Below are 20,278 nucleotides of genomic sequence, written 5' to 3' on the forward strand. Positions count from 1 at the left end.
AAGGAGGTAGAATCCAAAACTCTGAGTGCCTTCATCCATCCATTGGGCTATAGAGTCGAGCAACAAAAACATAAAAGACAACAAGGAAGAGGCAACTAACTAAAACAAAACATGACTCAATCTTTGTGCAACTGCACTTATTGGAAAGGGAAACTAACCTATCCTAGACTAACCAACAACAAAAACTTCTTCAAATGAAACCATTAACTGGTACTCCAAAGTAGCTACCCTTGTTCAATAAGGTAGAATGTGTTATATGATCAGAAGTAGCCACAACTAGTAGAAGCACGAAAAGTTGTATTTTAGCTTGATGCACCACTTCTTGGAAGAAATGAACAAATGCACTATCCACTTGAAATGGGTTATATGCACGACTACTCCAAAGAGGATCAATGAACCAAGACTAGTCCTGCTCAAATGCCAATGCATCTTTGGTCTCACTCTAACTGTATCTTCATGTTCAAGAACAAGTGTGGCCTTTGAAGTCTTGTTGGCTTCCAACCAAGCTAGATGTCTTATAGGACATCCCCTTGATATGACAAACTCTAATCTCTTCTCTCTTGTTGTGCCTTTATCAATTGATTCCTCAACCACAACCTAATGTTGAGTGAAATAAGTTTCCTCATGTGAGTCAAGTGAAAACATGGCTGCATAGCTTGCTTCATCATGTTGTTCATAAACTTTAGATTTGAGAGAATTGCTACCAAGACTTAAACAAAACTCCTCTATTATGCTTGTGAAAAGGTCATCATCAAGTTCCCTGGTAGTTCTCTCGTGCACAATATGTCCAAGTTCATGACCTTGAAATATAGATGCATTGTTCTCATTTTGTTCAACTTGAATGGTACCTTCACGTATATCCACCTTTTCACATCTCAAGACATGATCATCCTCTTTTACCAACACATTTGAAAAGTGGCCTTCAACCTCTTGTTGTGTATTCCCCACGATATCTAGCATGGTCTTTTATTTTTGCTCAACAACTTTCTAGTATGACATAAATCAGATATGAGAGTCACGAGCTATGTCTCCTTCCTCATGTTGGAAGAAATTAGCAAGATCAATTTGTTCAGATTCAGAGTTCCTGAATATTGCATTTTCTGGTGGTGCCTCAAGTACAAGCTTTTTTGGTGGTGAAGGAAGCTTGTTATGATTCCCTTCAGCATAATCATAGATAGTATTTGTCTGCCCTGCCAATCAGAACAAAAACTAGACTTAAAGTCTTAACTCAGTGATTGGTCATCCATTCTAAGTAGCTATCATTTCCATGATTGAGGTTCATTTACTTGTCAACCCAGGGATGTATTACTTGAAATGGGTCTGCACTGTTTATACATTAAGTTTTGGTAAGAGTCATTCTATTCTACTGCAACAACTGAATCTACTGAAATAAACATGCGTTAATATAACAACTGAATGACTACAAGAAATATTAACATTAACAGATGACTCTAAATAAATAACTATTATCTAAGTTCAAAGTTAACAAACATGGACTACTCTGTCTTCTTTGGCTTCAAGAACAGTTAGAGGATCTGGTTCTAGTGGTTGCAGGAACAGTCAATTGCCAGAACATCTACTACAACAAAAGAAAACTTAACAATTACACAGGAATACTCACCAAGTGGGCCCCCTTGGATGAGTGTATCCAGATCTCAAAACAACTCTATATGCTCAGAATAACACAGTCTTTATTCATCATCTCCAAAAGTTGATACAATACATAAAATAAGAGAAAATACTTCTAACTCTGAAAACTTTGTCTCTGTCTAACCTCTGCGAAGAGGTGTAGATCTTTATTTATAAGAGAGTTATAAAACAATTTCAACTACTTAGATTGTGCCCATAAAACTAGGCGGAATATTTATTACAATAACAAGAAGAAGTCAACCATAGAGATTGTGGGACTTCCTTATCATGTGGCCAAGAATATAGCGTGACAGTTTCTACTAGATCGTTGCTTGCTGAAGACACTCATAAATAGGTCTGGTACTGCCTCACTATTCCTTTTCTGCTTCACTCAAACACCGTCTTCTTCACTGTCTTAAATGCTCTCAATTGCCTCAAAATATCTCTTAACCGTTTGCATGGCACAATTATCCATCTGGCTTAACTTGATCGCTTCTGCAACAACTTATTGACTCCTGCATCAAAGGTTAGAACATACAAGTACATATATATCCATTTTCATCAATCACAACATTTATACATCCACACATAAAATTACCATAGTAATCCGTATTGCTATAGGAATATTTTGTCAAAACAATACAAGGTTCAGTGGGTTTAGATATCATTTAATATGCACACAATCAAAACTCTGATATATCCTATGACCTTCACATTGTCCCATTATGCAACTTAAAATACAATAAAAACTTATCAGTCATATATATAAAAGAGCTATTATTTTAGCTCATCATTGCCCCCCAGCCTAATGTGTTGTTGGTCCTCCAGCAAGAGGAAAATTTCTTACATGGGCACTAACTCAAAAAACACCTATGGTACCCTATCTCGTGCCTCCTGTAGCCAGGTTCCAATAAAATCCTTTCATCTTTTCCAATCTAGCCCATCTGGATTCTTCCGCAGTCTCATCATATGGTTTATCTGTGACTCTGCATCCCATCAGTGGCCACATAAGAATGGGTGGCTGAAATATCAAATGTAACCAATTATTGCCTTTTGTCCTACCCAAGTGGATATACTTGGGAGCTCTTTGTATTACTGCATGATAGTTAGGAAATGAATGAGGTTCACCCTGTTTTAGATCCTCTGGAAGAATGTTCCAATGCTGAGCCAAATGTCCAACTTCAACTTGATTCTCAGTTCCAACCAAATTTTCTTACTTCTGAAACTTTTCTTCCCTCATTGGTAGAACTTGGCTTCTGATATCAGATCTATTCAACATTTTTTGCCAGTCATAATACATCTGTCATGGATTTTTAGCTTCAGCTTTGAGTGGCAGTGGACAATCAAGTTCCAAATTCCTATGCGTCCTAGATTGTACTCCCATACTAATTTCATTATGTACCCAAGACATTAATGCCTTTAGTTGAATATCTCCAATATACAATAGGGGATTTCATTCATTGTCAGAGGAGACAGCGTAATTGTGCAAATACAACTCACATAACACATTTTTAATGGTTGTAGGAGAGCTTTGGTAAGCACTATAAAATTCTTGCGGATTCTCCAAAGAAGGACTTAAATTCCCAACAATGCGGTTTAGTTTAAAACACAAATATTGTTCCTCCAGATACAAGGCATAAACTCTTTGCGGAGCCCTACATTACATTAACTCGGGAATCATGTTCACCACAGTATCTACTTTAGTTTGCAACTCAACAATTTGTTTATCCCTATTTTCAATTTCCTTTTGTTGCTAGTCAATTATCCTCTACATCCTGGCTTTTTCTATTTCCCATTCTCTATAAAATGAATGTGCAAAAGATAAACTAGTAAGAGAAGAAGGAAGCCTATGAGCAGTTACCTGAGGATTTAAAATCTTATCACTTGGTTTTGTTAATTTCTCTGCAATTCGGGCTAAGTTTGTCAATCCTTTCATTTCCATATCTTTTTGAGACTGGCTCTCTTTTTGACTGTCATGCCCTAGCTCTGATTATTCAATAGAAATGGCCTCATCCACACTTCCTTTTGGCAGAGATCTCTGCCTAACTTTCAGACTTCTTCTTAATAACAATTCTTATGTGGCTATAGGGGCTTCCACCATAGGAAAACTCTCCTTCACTTTTCTCTTTTTGGCTGCAGGAGAAGCTTGCACTTCTTGAGGTCACTCAACAATTTCTTCCTCTGCATCTTCTCTTGATTTACCCTTTCTTTTATGAAATACGGCCCCACTTTGAATTTGAGTGGTAGGCAACTCAACACTTGGTTCATTCATAACTCTTTCTGTGTCGAGCAAAGCTTCTTCGGTAATAGGAAGTTCAGTGGCCATAGAAACTCTAGAAGATGAGTCTCCTTCGATGTTTTCTTCTTGAGCCGCAATTCCTTCCGCAATAGGAACATTAACTTCTCCAAATTTCATAATATCTTCAAATTCACCCCATGAAATTTGAGAGACATCCCTAAGAGAACGCTCTACCAATAATTTGATTAACCCATGATAACTCATAGAACGGGTACTACCCTTCTGTGTCTCCTTTGCACTAATAGAAATGAGGTGATACAACACATTTGGGATATTCATTCTTCAGACATGCCTTAAATGGCTCAATAACTTGAAGTGAATAGAATGCAAATTAGAATACTTACCATCACATGTCAAATACTTCATCACATGATATGCTATTTGTGGCCATTCTCCTGGAAGAGACATCCTCTTTGTTCCTTGCTTATCCACGCTAAGAGGCCCATCATTTGGATGAGTAAATTCTGCCCTTGCACTTCTTGCATCCTTAGCTTCAAGAAATAATTCCCCATCCTGCAGCAACCCTGTGACCTCCGCTATTCTCTGTTCTGTAGCTATAACCCGTAAACCCTTCACAGAAGCTTCTCCTTCACTGAATGTATGCATAAATTCATGTGCAATCTCTTCATTTAAATCTATCAATTTTAGAATATAATCAATCCATCCATAAGTCTAGAAACAGGGTTCACACAGGTTATTTTGTAGCAAGACCTCATGAGTCATAGGCTCATGGAGGATAGGCGCACCTCCCATGGCTATCTTGACAATAGAAAATTCCGCTACAACAAAATTCAAAGTGCTGAGATACTTTGCGAAATTTTAAAAATCACACACGATATCCTTTTATTCATCCTTCAATACATTACAACAACAATGGTGGAAGGAAAGATATACTCACTCATTCTACAGGATTTCACATCACTACTAAACTCATTTAAAAATGATGTCAAAAAATAAAACTAGTGCAGGAGCACTCCTGAAGACAAGGTGGACTAGGGTTACTGATAGGCCCTAATAGAGAATCAAAGGAAAATGAAGTATAAAAGGCCTTTAAGGTCTTAAAACAATGTAATAATGACCAATAGAGCCTAAATATGCAATGAAAAGATCAAAAAGTGTAAAATTGTCAAATGTTGGCAATTAGGCCTAAAAAGGGCTAATTTTGGGTTTTAAGGGTAGGTTTGAGTTTTTAGTCAATAAAAAATGTTATAAATGTTTATAAGTTCATTTGAAGACCATTTTGATAGGTTAGGAAGGTTGGAGTTCAAGTTTGATCATATTGACAACTTCATGTGTCAACATGACAACTTTTTGTGCAACTTTTATTGTCAAAATTGCAAAAAAAAAAAGTCAAAAAGGGTAGTTATAGGTGGTTATTAGTTAAATTTTGGCCTTAGAAGGCTTGGAGAACTATAAAATGATGAAATTAATCCATTTTGAGAGAGAGATTGGATGTGGAGGTCGAGATTTGAGAAGTGCAACAATAAAATTGTATTTTTCCTTGTATTTTCCGAGTCTTCAACATATGACAAACTGAAATTTGTTCATTTGCAAATTGATATGCATTTGTTTGATTAAGTTATCTTATTGGGATGAAATTTAAATGAACTAAGAGTACTTTGGTTTTTATTTGGTGTGATTTCATTATCATTTGTGGAAGATATTGACATTTGTTTCAAAACTGTCAAAACCCTTACTAGGGCATCCAATGGCCTCATAAATGTAATAAATTTTGTTTAGATATTTTTCCAAACCCCATTTTGGGTAGGGATGAGGATAAGGATGTATTTTACCTATCCAAGGTGTGTGCAGGGTTCCATGATGTATTTGGCACGTGCTTCATGAAGGTTTCAGAATGAAAAACAGTTAGATTTGGGGTGTGACTGCAACAGTTCTGATGCGAGAGAAATATCTCATCACTGAACCGTTGGAACTTCTTTAATTTGGGATATGTTGTGTAGGATAAATTTTTTAATAATCTCACTGGAGGGATTGAGGATATAATACTTGGTTCAAAAGTTATACATCTATATGTGCGGCCCTATCCAAAAGAGCAGCAAACTGTCATTATGGACAAATTTTGGGTAAGATGTTTTGGTTTAGTGTTTTGAATCTTATTTGTGGGACTTGGTGATTGAGATGATGTGGAAAGGGCCTATGGGATAGTTCAATGATACATTATTTCTTGGAGGGTGTTTGAAACCAGAGAAATGAGAGTTAAGGGTTGAGTTCAACCAATATTGTCTTTTATGCTTTGACTATCTTAGAACAATAAGACAATGTGTTAGGGGTTTGTAGCAGACCCAAGGGAGTTGAGTATATGTTTTTAAACCATTAATTATATGTTGTTAAGGGCATTTACTTGTTGATAAGGTATTGTGAAGCCAAGTTTTGGGTTAGGTGTTGAACCTAGTGAGACCTAGTTGTGTAGGTTGATGGTGAAACTTTGTTATTGCAGTTAAGTACCAAGTGAATACAATGATCAAGAATGATCAGTGAGTATGTGTTGGGGGTGTTATTCTAGTATGTGGAGAGTAGGGGATTAGAGGTGATTTGTTTGACCAATGAGAGGTCTTGAGGAGTGAGTTGTGTGGGTGTGGGTGTGGGTAAGAGTCCTTAGGTGTTTGAGTAAGATCCTCCTACCATCTGTATCAAAAACACATCGTGGAGAAGACACATCACTTTACAAAAAATCATACACCATAGATTGAACCATAACCCCCCCAACTTAAGATGACACATGTGAAAAAGGATAGAGTGGGAAAGGAATGGAGATTTTTCAAATCACGTAGAGTAATTATCATAATGGATAAATAAATGCATGATTAAAGAAAAATAAATAATTTACATACATGTAGTTGTGCTAATGAATGCTATATCAAATGATTATATAATCATTATATGAGGTGAGGTGACATGAAGTGGGTGATGTGGTAGAAAAAGAGATGAAATGGGATGATGTGGACGAAAAAATATTTAATAATGAAGAACGGTATTTCCATAGAATATGGAAATATTTATTATGACTACATGTAAAAAGGAATTTAAGATTCCAGGCTGAAAAGGCCCCCTGCAGAGGCTGTAGGAACTATGGTCTTTTCTTGGATATCAAATTGTTGTAGGAAGTCTTATTTTGTGGAAAAAGGCTTGTGATAAAGACATAATCGATGACCATTGACCATAAGTTTTAATTTTACTAGGTCTGTTGTTGCTAACTGAACTGCTCCATTTAGAAAAACTTCAACAATTTCATATGGGCCCAACCAACATGTTTGCAACTTTCCCATTGTATCCTTATACCTGGAATCATATAAAAGTGCCCAATCTCTAGCTTTGAATTTCCTCTCCTTAATATATTTGTCATGCCACTTAGCACGCTGATTTTGAATAACTTCTGTTTGTTGAACAACTATCTTTCTTATTTCATCCAAAGAATTCAAGTGCATGATGCGGTCTTTTTGTGCCTCTGATAGAGTCATATTCAGTTGCATGGTTCTCCTAAGAGTTTTATGTTCAAACTCAATGTGCATCATGGCTGATTTTCCATATATAATTTCAAAAGGTGTAAAACCACTTGTTGTTTTCCATGTGGTTTTGTATGCCCAAATGGCTTCTGGAAGTCTATTTGACCAATCTTTCTTATGAAGATCTACTATCTTTTTGAGAATAACTTCTAATTCCCTATTTATGACTTCTACTTGACCATTTGCTTGAGGATGGTATGGAGTGGACTTCTTGTGCCTGTTATTATATTCATTAACTAGTGCTATGATTAGTGTGGAAGTAAATTGTGGTCCTTGATCTGTAACAATTTCTCTTGGCACTCCATATCTTGTAAATATTTGCTCATAGAGGAATTCAGCTACCTTCGTATCTCTTGCATGTATCGTTACTTATGCTTCCACCCATTTTGTAACATAATCAGTGCATACTAGAATATAGGATTCCCATCGGAAGAAGGATCAATTGGTCCAACAAAATCCAATCCCCACTTGTCAAATGGTGCAACCAGTATTTGGGGATATAATGGAATTTCATCAGATCTGGTGGGCCTACCCATCCACTAACAGCTATCACACTTTCTAGTATATTTAGCTACATATTTATATAAAGTTGGCCAGTAATACCCTTTGTTAAGGATTTTAAGTTATGTTCTCTTAGCAACAAAATGTCCTCCACACGACTCATCATGACATGCATGAAGAATATCATAAGTTTCTTCCTCTCGGACACACCTTTTTAAGACTTGATCAGGTCCAGTGTAGAATAAACAATCAACAATCCAAGAGAAATTGAAACTTTTCTCAACTAACAATTTCTTTTCCTTGGGAGAAAAATGAGAAGGAAACTTATTAGCAGCTAAATAATTTGTGATATCAGCATACCAGGGAGTGTGGGCTTTTATCAAGAAAAAGTGTTCATCAAGGAAAGCATCATCTATTGCTTCAGGATTGTCCTGCAGTTGAAGGCCAGAAAGATAATTTGCAACTACATTAGCTTTACTTGGTTTATCAGCAACTGTAATATCAAATTCTTGCATCAACAGAAACCATCTAGCTAATCTTCATGTGATTGAAGGCTTATTCATAAGATATCTTATTGATGTATGATCAATATGCACATATATTTGATATCTTGTGATATAATGCCTGAATTTGTTAAGTGCATATATGACTACCAACATCTCCTTTTCCATGACAGTATAGTTAAGCTCAGGTCCCTACAAATTTTTGTTGATAAGATAAATTGCATTCTCTAAATTATCCATCTTCTGCCCCAAAACTGCTCCTATAGCATAATCTGATGCATCTGTGTGAATTTGGAAAGGTAATGACCAGTTTGGACCTTTGAGCACTGGTGCCAGAGTCAATGTATGTTTGAGCTTCAAGAAAGCTTCATGGCATGTGGGAGTCCAATCAAACTCCATATCTTTAGTCAAAAGATAATATAAAGGTCCTGTCATTTTGCTAAAGTCCCTAATAAACCTTCGATAGTATACAACATGACTAAGAAAACTTCTAACATCCTTTTGCTTTGTGATAACATGAAGGTTTTGGATGACTTTAATTTTGGCTGGGTCAACCTGGATTCCAGCTGTAGAAATGTTATGTCCAAGAAATATTCCTTCATGCATCATCATGAAGCATTTTTCACTATTCAAGGATAAATTGTAATCTTCACGCCTCTATAAAACTTTCTTTAAATTCTCCAACGCTTCCTCAAACTCTGATCCATAAGTGGTAAAATCATCCATATAATTCTCCATGCAATCTTGGGAAATGTCTAAAAATATCTTGATGATTGCTCTTTGAAAAGTAGCTGGAGCATTACATAGCCCAAAGGGAAGAACATAATATGTATACGTTCCCCAAGGGCATGCAAATCTAGTCTTTTCCCGATCCTCTGGAGCAATTTGAATTTGGTTGTAGCCATTGAATCCATCCAAGAATGAAAAGTATCGTTTCCCTACCAAATAATCTAACACTTGATCCACAAATGGTAATGGAAAATGATCCTTCTTAGTTGCTGAGTTCAAAGCTCTATAATCTATACATACTCACCATTTTCCTCCTTTTTTTGGAACTATGACTAGAGGCAACACCCACTGACTATCTGATATAGTGATGGGGAGGTTACTCAAAGAGAGATATTTCCTTTCTCAAGGGCAGTCAAATGTTATCCTTGTGGGCTTCATACTTTGTTCATATTGTCTTCTAGTCAATTTAGACACCTAAGCTCTCTAGGAGTGCTCCCAATCTAGGTGTGCTCACATGTTGCTCAAGCATGGCTGAGATTCACCAGGGTAAATCCAACCTTACACCCTACAACTATTAACAAGTGCTTGCAGAGGGTGTAGCAGGTACTTGGGACATTTTTCAAGTTCAATCAATTGGTTTTGAGTGAGGGTTTCATTCTTTTCCCCATCGCTCCTTCCTTTTCCTATTTTCTAGGCCTAGTAGCCCTAGAGCCCCAATTAGCCCTACCTAACCAGTTTTTGTGGATTTTATCCCAATTTCTCCAAAGACCCACACAAAATCTTTGCTGATCAGGATACCCTTTTGGAAGTACTTTCCAACTTCTAAATTTAGGAAACTCAGTCTGACTGTACAGGTACGGAACCCGAGAAATGCTTATTTTTAGGTGGTTTTGGGCTTGTTTTGGTCTTTTTCCAAGGGTTAGGTGTCTTCCTTGATCTACCTCACCTCCAAATTCACACATCACTTGTTCATCCCAAACACTTTGCAACTCCAACCCTACTCATTCCTGCAAACACTTGCATAATCTCATTCATTTCCTAACCGGGCTATGACTGAGATCGCCTAGGAAATGATGCTCATTGGCCTTTCAATGACCTCCAAAGGAAAATAAAATTTATATACACTATAAAAAGGTTCCATGGCTTGATTCCCAAGGGTTATTGAGAAGAACTCAAAGGACTTCAAGTTGGAACCATGTCTGGGCCTCTCAAACCCTTCCTCAGGCATAGAGCTTACAAAATTGGAAACTCAATTCAAACCTGCAAATAAACTAATCAAATTGATTCCTAAGAACTACAAGAACATTTACAAAACAAAAACCAAGGTACAACAATGCAATCAATCCATTAAGTACGGATTGTTGCTCTAATTCTTGACAATTGCAATGTGAAAATTCAAAAATGGTCTCAAAATGTATTCCCAATCTACTCCAGGCATTTAACAACCTCATTAAATTCATTATAAAATATTTTATATGAGATTTTTATCCTAACTAACTCTCCATTAGTTCCCTAACCAACCCTTTGCACAAAAATGCAAAAAGTTGCTCAATGTTGCAAAAAGTTGTCAAGCAACTTTGACAACTTTTGCCAAAAAGTGCATTTTTGCCTTACATGATTGATTCTCTCCTCCAAAACATCTAAGATGACTAAAAACCATTAAATTGACATGGCCTAATTCCAAACAAGGCTATTCAAGACATTTTTCATCAAAATACAAGATTTTGCCATTTTAGGCTTACAAGGGCTTACAAGCCAAAATTGAGCAAATGCATTGTCCTAAGGACATTCAACCTACGCAAGCACTACAAAAACATATTAAGACCTAAGAGAATAATATTATTCACCATTCCAAATCAACCTATGAACAAACACACCAAAATGAAGAAACTGAACTCAAAACTACTAGGTGCTCCTGCACCATACTCCCCCAAAGAAAAGAAGTGAAGTGACTTCTTGAGGCAGAAAAGAAAATGGAATTCCATGCTTAGGGAAGTTTTCCTCAAGCATCCAAGTAGCTTCTGATGTTGGAAGGTTCTGCCACTTGACCAAGTGCTCCATGTAGGTGGTATGCCTTGTTTTCTTCAAAATTATAGAATCTAACACCTTCTCGGCTTGGGGAATGGGTGCAGTTGGTAAGGGAAGGTCTGAAAGTGCTTGAGAGACCTTTGAAACTCTACTATATTCTACTGGAAGTGTGCCCTTATACTACACCAAATATGCCACATTGAAAATGGGTGACAAAGCCATATCACCGGGTAAGGCTACCTTGTATGCATTGCTACCATACTTGGCCAAAACTTTGCATGGTCATATTCTCCTCATCTGAAGATTAATAGGGACACCTTTCTAAAGTCTTTCTTTATTCAAATTAACCATCACCATATCACCAACAACAAATTGGATATCTTTCCTTTTTTTCATCTACCTTGTCTTTGATCTTTTGAGTAATGTCCAATAGGGCTGTCCTAACCTGCTCATGAACCTCTTGCATTGATTGGGCCATGTCCAAGGCATATCCACTATGTTGTCCCATCTTTCCCACATCTTTGAGTTCCAAAAATCCTCTAGGATGAATGCCATACACCACCTCAAAAGGGCTTTTACTGGTGGACCTATTCACACTATCATTATAAGCAAATTCTGCTTGATGGATGATCTGATCCCAAGCTTGACCATACTCTTTTGTTAGGAATCTAAGTAGATTCCCAAGTGTCCTATCAACCACCTCAGTTTGACCATCCGTTTGGGGATGATAGGTTGAACTAAAAGACAAATTAGTACCTAATCTTTGCCACAAAGTCTTCCAAAAATGACCAATAAATTTTGCATCCCTATCTGACACAATGCTGATAGGTAAACATTGAATCCTAATAACCTCTTTGAAAAACAAGTGAGCAATGTGGCTAGCATCATGAGTGACCTTGCATGGAATAAAATGTGCCATCTTACTAAACCTATCTACCGCAACATAGATGCTATCAAAACCTGATTTGGTTTTTGGCAAACCAACCACAAAGTCCATACTTACATACTCCCATGGTCGGTTGGGAATAGGTAAAGGATGATAAAGACCAGCATTGGAAGATGTACCCTTAGCTCTTTGAAAAACCACACATTTCTCCACATATCTTTTGACATCTCTTTGCATCTTAGGCCAAAAGTATAATCTTTGGACAAGTTCCAAAGTCTTGTTCAAACCAAAGTGTCCACTCAAGCATGAATTATGCTTTTCTTGCATCGAGTTTTCCCCCATAGACCCTCTAGGCACACAGAGTTGCCCTCGTTTGAACAAAAGGCCATATTGCAAGGTGTATTTTGCATACTCACTGTGGAAATGGTTTCCAAATGCTTGGCAAACCTTATAGACAACAACAACATCTTCATCTTCCTCATACAAATTCTTGAAGTTATCCACTCCAATGCTTTTGAGCTGCACTTCCTGCACTATTAGTAATCTCCTACTCAATGCATCAGATACCTTATTACATTTTCCTTTCTTGTGCTTGATGGTAAAGGTGTATGACTACAAATACTCTACCCATTTAACATGCCTATGGTTCAGCTTTTTTTGTGAATTAAGAAAGCTAAGAGCTTGATTATCAGTGTAAACCACACATTCCTTAGGTAGAAAATAATTCCTCCACTTGCTAAGTGATTGAACAAGTGCATACAATTCCAAATCATAGGAGGAATACCTTTTCTTTGCATCATTTAGTTTCTCACTAAAGAAAGCAACGGGTCTATTGTCTTGACTCAAAACTGCTCCAACTGTTATGTTGCTTGCATCACATTCAATTGTGAAGAGTTTATCAAAGCTTGGTAGGATAAGTACTAGCTGATTAGCCACCTTTGTCTTCAGGAGTTCAAAGCCTCTTTGTGCTTCCTTTTTCCATACAAACTTAGTTCTCACACCTCCATTGATTTTCTCAAGCATGGGTGCACATATTTCACTGAACCCTCTGATGAACTTTCTATAAAACTGAGCCAAGCCATGTAAACTTCTCACTTCACTTGCTGTTCTAGGTGTAGGCCAACTGATTATGGCTTACACCTTAGAGGCACCCATCTTCAAATCACCTCTTGAGACTACAAACCCAAGATACACCAATTCCTATTTTATAAACTCACATTTCTCCAAATTGATGGTTAGTTGTTCATCACATAGTTTACTCAAGAAAAATTATATATGCTTAAGATGCTCATCTTTAAACTTGCTAAAAATTAAGACGTCATCTAAGTAAACAACAACAAATTTACCAATGTAGTCTTTGAGTACTTCATACATGAGCCTCATGAATGTGCTAGGGGCATTTGTGAGTCCAAATGGCATAACAAGCCATTCATAGAGTCCTTCTGTAGTCTTGAAGGTTGTCTTCCATTCATCACCCTCCTTTATTCTGATTTGGTGGTAACCACTCTTAAGATCTATCTTAGTGAAGTATTCAGCACCCCCCAAACAATCCATCAAATCTTCAATTCTTGGGATAGGAAATCTATATCTGATAGTAATCCAGTTTATGGCTCTAGAGTCAGTGCAAAGTCTATAAGTACCTCCCTTCTTTGGAACCAAAATGGTGGGTACTGCACATGGGTTGATGCTCTTCCTAATTAGACCATTATCTAGGAGTTTGTGTATTTGCTTGGCTATCTCCTTGTTTTGATCCGGTGTCATTTTATAAGCTGCCTTATTGGGTAAGGAATCTCCGGGTATAAAGTCTATTTGATGACTTATGGCACGTTGAGGAGGCAATGTAGTTGGTGTTCCATCACTAATGATGTCCTCAAACTAATCTAGAACCTGTTGCACTTCTTTAGGAATGGTCACCTTCTTCTCCTTGTTGTCCTCTTTTGGCTTCACAACAATGGCAAACCCCACTCCTTCTCCCTCTCTGAGTGTGTTGATGAACTCCTTCTCACCAACCAACAACACATTAGGACCATTGGATCTGCCCTCTACTTGGTCTCCTATGGACTGGATTTTGCAGGTGGTTCCATCTTTTTGGAAGGTATACACATTCTTCTCTCCATGATGTATTGCCTTTTTGTCAAACTGCCATGGCCTACCTAGGAGTAGGTGGCAAGCATCCATGGGTAAGATATCACATAAGATTTTATCTTTGTAACCTCCAATGGTGAACTCAACCCAAGTTTGTTCATTTACAAGAACATGCTGCCCCTTATTGAGCCATGTAACTCTATAGGGATCACTATGTGGGATTCTTGACAAATTGAGCTTACTCACCGCTTCCTCTGACACTATGTTATCTGTGGATCCTGAGTCCACTATCACTCTACATACCTTTCCCATGATCTTATATTTTATATTGAACAAGGATCTCCTTTGGATAGGTTCCTCCTTAACCAGTTCTTTAATCAAGACTCTCCTTATCATGAGGTTCTCTCCAACCTTTGAATCCAAGCTTACTTTTGATGCTTTCATGTTTGTTGCATCCTCTTGAGCATAATTTACTCTCCTCTCACCTCCTTGGGATGAAGAAGACTTCTCGAGGCATCTATAGGTCGGGTGTCAAAGTTGTTGGCAGTGGTAGCACTTCATGGTGGCAAAATAGGACCCTATTCCTGATCCACTAGACCTTCCTCTACTAGAGTTGCCAGATCCCCACTTTGCTCAGCCAACTTGGATTCCCCTTGGGATCTTTGGTCTACACTTCTTCCACCAAAACTACCTCTTTGACCTCTACCATCTCTTCCCCTACCTCTGCCATTGTTTCTTTGTTCTTGTTTCTTCTTGCTCTTTTATTCCACTCTTAGTGCCAACTAATATCACTTGTGCACGGTGTTGGAGAATAACAAGTTTAATTCCTCTTGGATATTCCATCTCAAGCCATTTAAGTATTTGGCAACCTTGATGTTCTCATCCTCTACTACCTTGGATCTTAGACACAACTTCTAAAATTCCTCAATATAGCTGCTCACATCCAAGTCTCTTTGCCTCAAATTTTGTCTCCTCTTATGCAACTGGATCTCATAATCCTCAGGGATGTATTCCTCTTTCACCTTGGCTAACATGCCCTTCCACGTAGCTATGGGGTTCTTGCCCTCTTTTTGCCTCTCTTCTTGGATAAATTTCCACCAAGTCAATGTTTCCCCTTTTAGTCTAGACTTGGCCACCTTCACCTTTTGTGCCTCACTGATTCCATCACATTCAAAGTGATTCTCCAATCCCTCTATCCATTCTAGGACCACCTCAGGTTCCATTTTTCCACAAAAAAGTGGCACTCCTAGGGATTTACCTCCTAAGGATTTAATTGCTTTAAGGAAAGTTTCTTCAGGTAGAATAGGGTCTGGTTCATGAGTCTTATCCTCTTCTACAACTTCTTTGCCCTTCCCTTCATTGACCTTGATTGTCACTTTCTCAGTTTTATCTTCAACTGCTTCTAGTTTACTCTCTAGTTGTAATAATCTTTTCTGAGGAGCCTATTTTATTCTTCTTGGTCTTCTACCTTCTTTTCTAACTCTGCATTGGTCACCATCCTTAAACTATTCTCTCCTACTGATTCAATGTTTGTCATATGTTGGCTTCTTCCCAAATCTTGGAAGCTCTCATACCACTATGATGGGGAGGTTACTCAAAGAGGGCTATTTCCTTTCTCAAGGGTAGATATATGTTATCCTTGTGGGCTTCATACTTTGTTCATATTTTCTTCTAGTCAATTTAGACACCTAAGCTCTCCAGGAGTGCTCCCAATCCAAGTGTGCTCACATGTTGCTCAAGCATGGTTGAGATTCACCAGGGTAAATCCAACCTTACACCCTACAACTCTTAACAAGTGCTTGAAGAGGGTGTAGTAGGTACTTGGGATGTTTTCCAAGTTCAATCAATTTGTTTTGAGTGAGGGTTTAATTCTTTTCCCCATCGCTCCTTCCTTTTCCTATTTTCTAGGCCTAGTAGTCCTAGAGCCCTAATTAGGCCTACCTAACCGTTTTTTGTGGATTTTCTCCCAATTTCTCCAAAGACCCAAACAAAATATTTTCTGATCATGACACCCTTTTGGAAGTACTTTCCAACTTCTGAATTTAGGAAACTCAGACTTACCGTACAGGTACGGAACTCGATAAATGCTTGTTTTAGGTGGTTTTGGGCTTGTTTTGGTCTTTTTACAAGGGTTAGGTGTCTTCCTTGATCTACCTCGCCTCCAAATTCACACATATGTTCTTCCACACATAACTTTTTCATCCCAAACACTCTGTAACTCCAACCCTACTCATTCCTGCAAACACTTGCATAATCTCATTCATTTCCTAACCGGGCTATGACTGAGATCGCCTAGGAAATGATACTCATTGGACTTTCAATGACCTCAAAAGGAAAATAAAATTTATATAAATTTTACAAAGGTTCCATGGCTCGATTCCCAAGGGTTATTGAGAAGAACTCAAAGGACTTCAAGCTAGAACCATGTCTGGGCCTCTTAAACCCTTACTCAGACCGAGAGCTTACAAAATTGGAAACTTGATTCAAACCTGCAAATAAACTAATCAAATTGATTCCTGAGCACTACAAGAACATGTACAAAACAACAAGCAAGGTACAACAATTCAATCAATCCATTACATATGGATTATTGCTCTAATTCTTGACAATTGCAATGTGAAACTTCAAAAATGGTCTCAAAATGTATTCCCCTTCTACTCCAGGAGTTTAACAACCTCATTACATTCATTATCAAAGATTTTATATGCCATTTTTATCCTAACTAACTCTCCATTAGTTCCCTAACCAACCCTTTTCACAAAAATGCAAAAAGTTGCTCAACGTTGCAAAAAGGTGTCAAGCAACTTTGACAACTTTTGCCAAAAAGTGCATTTTTGCCTTACATGCTTGATTCTCTCCTCCAAACCATCTAATATGAATAAAAAAAATTAAATTGACATTTCCTAATTCCAAAAAAGGCTATTCAAGGCATTTTTCATCAAAATACAAGATTTTGCCATTTTAGGCTTACAGGGGCTTACAAGCCAAAATTGAGCAAATGCATTGTCCTAAGGACATTCAACCTACCCAAGCACTACAAAAACATATTAAAACCTAAGATAAGACTCTTATTCACCATTCCAAATCAACCTATGAACAAACACACCAAAATGAAGAAATTGGACTCAAAACTACTAGGTGCTCCTGCACCATATAGGATAGATAAATCCAACATTTAACAATTTATGCGGTTCCTCTTTAACTATCTCCCTTAATGAAGGATTGGTTCTTCTTTGTGGTTTTCTTATTCATTTGCAATATTCTTTGATATAAATTCGATGTGTACAAATATTAGGATCTATCCCTTTCATATCTTTGTAATCCCATGCAAAAGCTTGCTGATGACATTGCAAATCAACTAGTGTTAGCTTTTGAATTTCTATGAGCTGATTAATAATATTCAAACATTTATTTGGAGCAACTTCCACTTTGACAGTAAGATCTATTTGAGCCACTTTAGAAAGACAAAAAGTGCAGACTTCCTGCGGCAGCAAGGTATGTAATATGTTGGTGGTTGCAGGAAAATCCAATGTCGTAATAGATAATGTTAGCTTTTGTGATTACTGCTCCAAACCATATTGATTTTCCAGAATATTAGAAAGCACAAAATATTCATCCTGAAGTCGTATACATGATTCTCTATTAATCATCATAAGATGACTAACAGTGTTGACCCCTCCTTCTAATTCCTCCCCCACATCAGGCCAAACAACATGCTCTTGATCAAGTTGGGGTCGAGCAGGTGGATACAGGGCACAAGTTTTAGTGGAATTTCCATAAAAAATAGGCATGTCCCCTGATCGACATCCAATATATGCATCATATGTAGCAAGCCAAGGTCTCCCTAAGATGACATGATATCCTCCCAATGTAGCTTTGGGGGATAATATCATGAAGTCTGCCAGATATTCCCAGGAATCTAGAGTAACCACAACATCTTAAACCATACCATCAGGTTGAACTGTAGAGCTGTCAGCAAGCTGTAGGACCACAGGAGTAGGTTTGAGACTGGTTATGTTAAGTTTTTGCATGATATCCTTAGTCATTACATTGATGGATTCTCCCAAACCTATTAAGGCATTCTTTATCTGAGTGCCATTAATGACTATTTTCACAATAGGACAACCAGGGTTAGAATATTTAGGTATTTAAACCTTGCCCAACATAGTATCAACCAGTTGACCCATTACATGAACTGTTTGTGGATCCTTTTTCTTCCTACCATGTTTCTTTAAACATGCTTCCTTAATTACCTTACCATAGATAGGGACATCCTTAATAGCTTGGAATAATGGAATCTTAGCACATATGTGTTTCAGCTGATCTATAAGATCAAAATGTATATCCTCTTTTTTATTACTCTCTTCGGCTTACAACCTTTGAAGAAAAGGGGGAATTTTATTAACTAAAGGTGAACTAGTAGGCTGCTGATTTTAAGGAATTTGAGTTGTTGGACTCAATATTTCCTTTTCCTTTGATACTTCAGTTATAACCAGAGGGGACGGGCTAGGAAATGTGGTCCTGGATCTAAGGCGAATATCACTTATATCGAGAGAATATGTTGAGTACTGAGTAGGATCAGCTGAATATACTTGTTGTTGTTGGTGTTGGGGTTTTCTATTAAGATTTGGCATGGGTTGAGTCGATAGCTGTGTAGGTTTAGATAGGGTAGCATTAGGAGCAAGAGGTGGCATTATAGTAGGCTGTTGAGGCTGTTCTAGTGGTTATTGATACCTATAAGATTGATTTGACCATTGTTGACCTCCTCTCCATTGAGGAGAAGGTTGCCAATTCCCTTGTGATGGTTGTCATGGTCCCTGAGATTGAGACCAATTTCTCTATGACTGCTGCCACTGTGGATATAGATTTGAAAAATTTTACCCTTGGATTTGAGGGTTATACCAATTTTGTGGTGAATAATTGCCAAAATTTTGAGCATATGGAGGTTTCCACTGATTATTTTGTGCATAAAAATTCCCATTATAACCAGAAAAAGATAATGGATCAAGAGGAATACCTTGTCTTGGGAAATTTGGCCTTCTTTGAGAAACATAAATGAGTTGTTCATCATCTCCATGTATTGGCTTAAACTCCAGAACATCAAGATTTGCAACCAACTTACATCTACAGTCCCTCTTCTTTTGCCTACAATGTGGACAAAATTTTCTAACCATTGCCTCAGCTTCCTCATGTTTCTTCTTAGCTTGAAGTGTGTCTAACTGAGTGGCCATATTATTTATGATATTCTTTTTAAAATCCCTTAGAATATGGTTGATCTCCATTATTGGTTTTTGATGAAGACATTCTTGGCTTAGAATGCCTATTCTTCTTAGAAGAGGATCTGGAATACTTTTGACAAATTTGGCCAATGCCATTCCATGTTTATTGAGTTATGTCTCCACCTCCCATAAGGTCTAAGGCATCTGTGCATTCTTCACTGATCCCTCTCAGAAATATCAACTTAAGAGATTCTTCATTTAAAGTACTATGCTTGAACTTCCTGACACATAATAGAAATCTCTCGAGATAATCTTCTAGACTCTCATCCTCTTTTTGTGTCATTCTGAAGATATCATCTCCATGGTGGTCAGTTCTCTGACAACAATCTTTATATTTCTCAAAAAACAATCGTTTCATCTCATTCCATGTATTGATTGTATTGCTCCCTAGACTCATAAATCATCTCAATAGACTCTTTCAAAGTAGCAGGGAATATTTTAAGTCTATGGGAATTAACTCCTATAGAGGATATCATATTCAAACAAAAAAGTATCAGGGTCTTCTGTCACTAGTCCATAAAACTTAGGCAAAGAAGAAGCTGGAATGTTCTTGAGGTTATCATTATCATGCAAGTTGGAAATGGGGAACTCAAATGTTGGGTTAACTGGTGGAGGTGGGGGGTTACCTCCGCTTGGAGATGGATTGGCTCTACCTCCTATTCCTTGCATTGGTCCCTGATGAGCAACTACAAGGCAAGGATCTTCTTCAGGTTTTCCAAAGAGAAAATGAAGGTTGTTCACTGAAAGTTCAAATGCAGGATGGATAAAATTATCTGGGGCTTGATAAAGTGCATCAAAAGGGTTTACATTTGGTG

Source organism: Cryptomeria japonica, chromosome 8, assembly GCF_030272615.1.
Source record: "Cryptomeria japonica chromosome 8, Sugi_1.0, whole genome shotgun sequence".
NCBI classification, from domain to species: domain Eukaryota; kingdom Viridiplantae; phylum Streptophyta; class Pinopsida; order Cupressales; family Cupressaceae; genus Cryptomeria; species Cryptomeria japonica.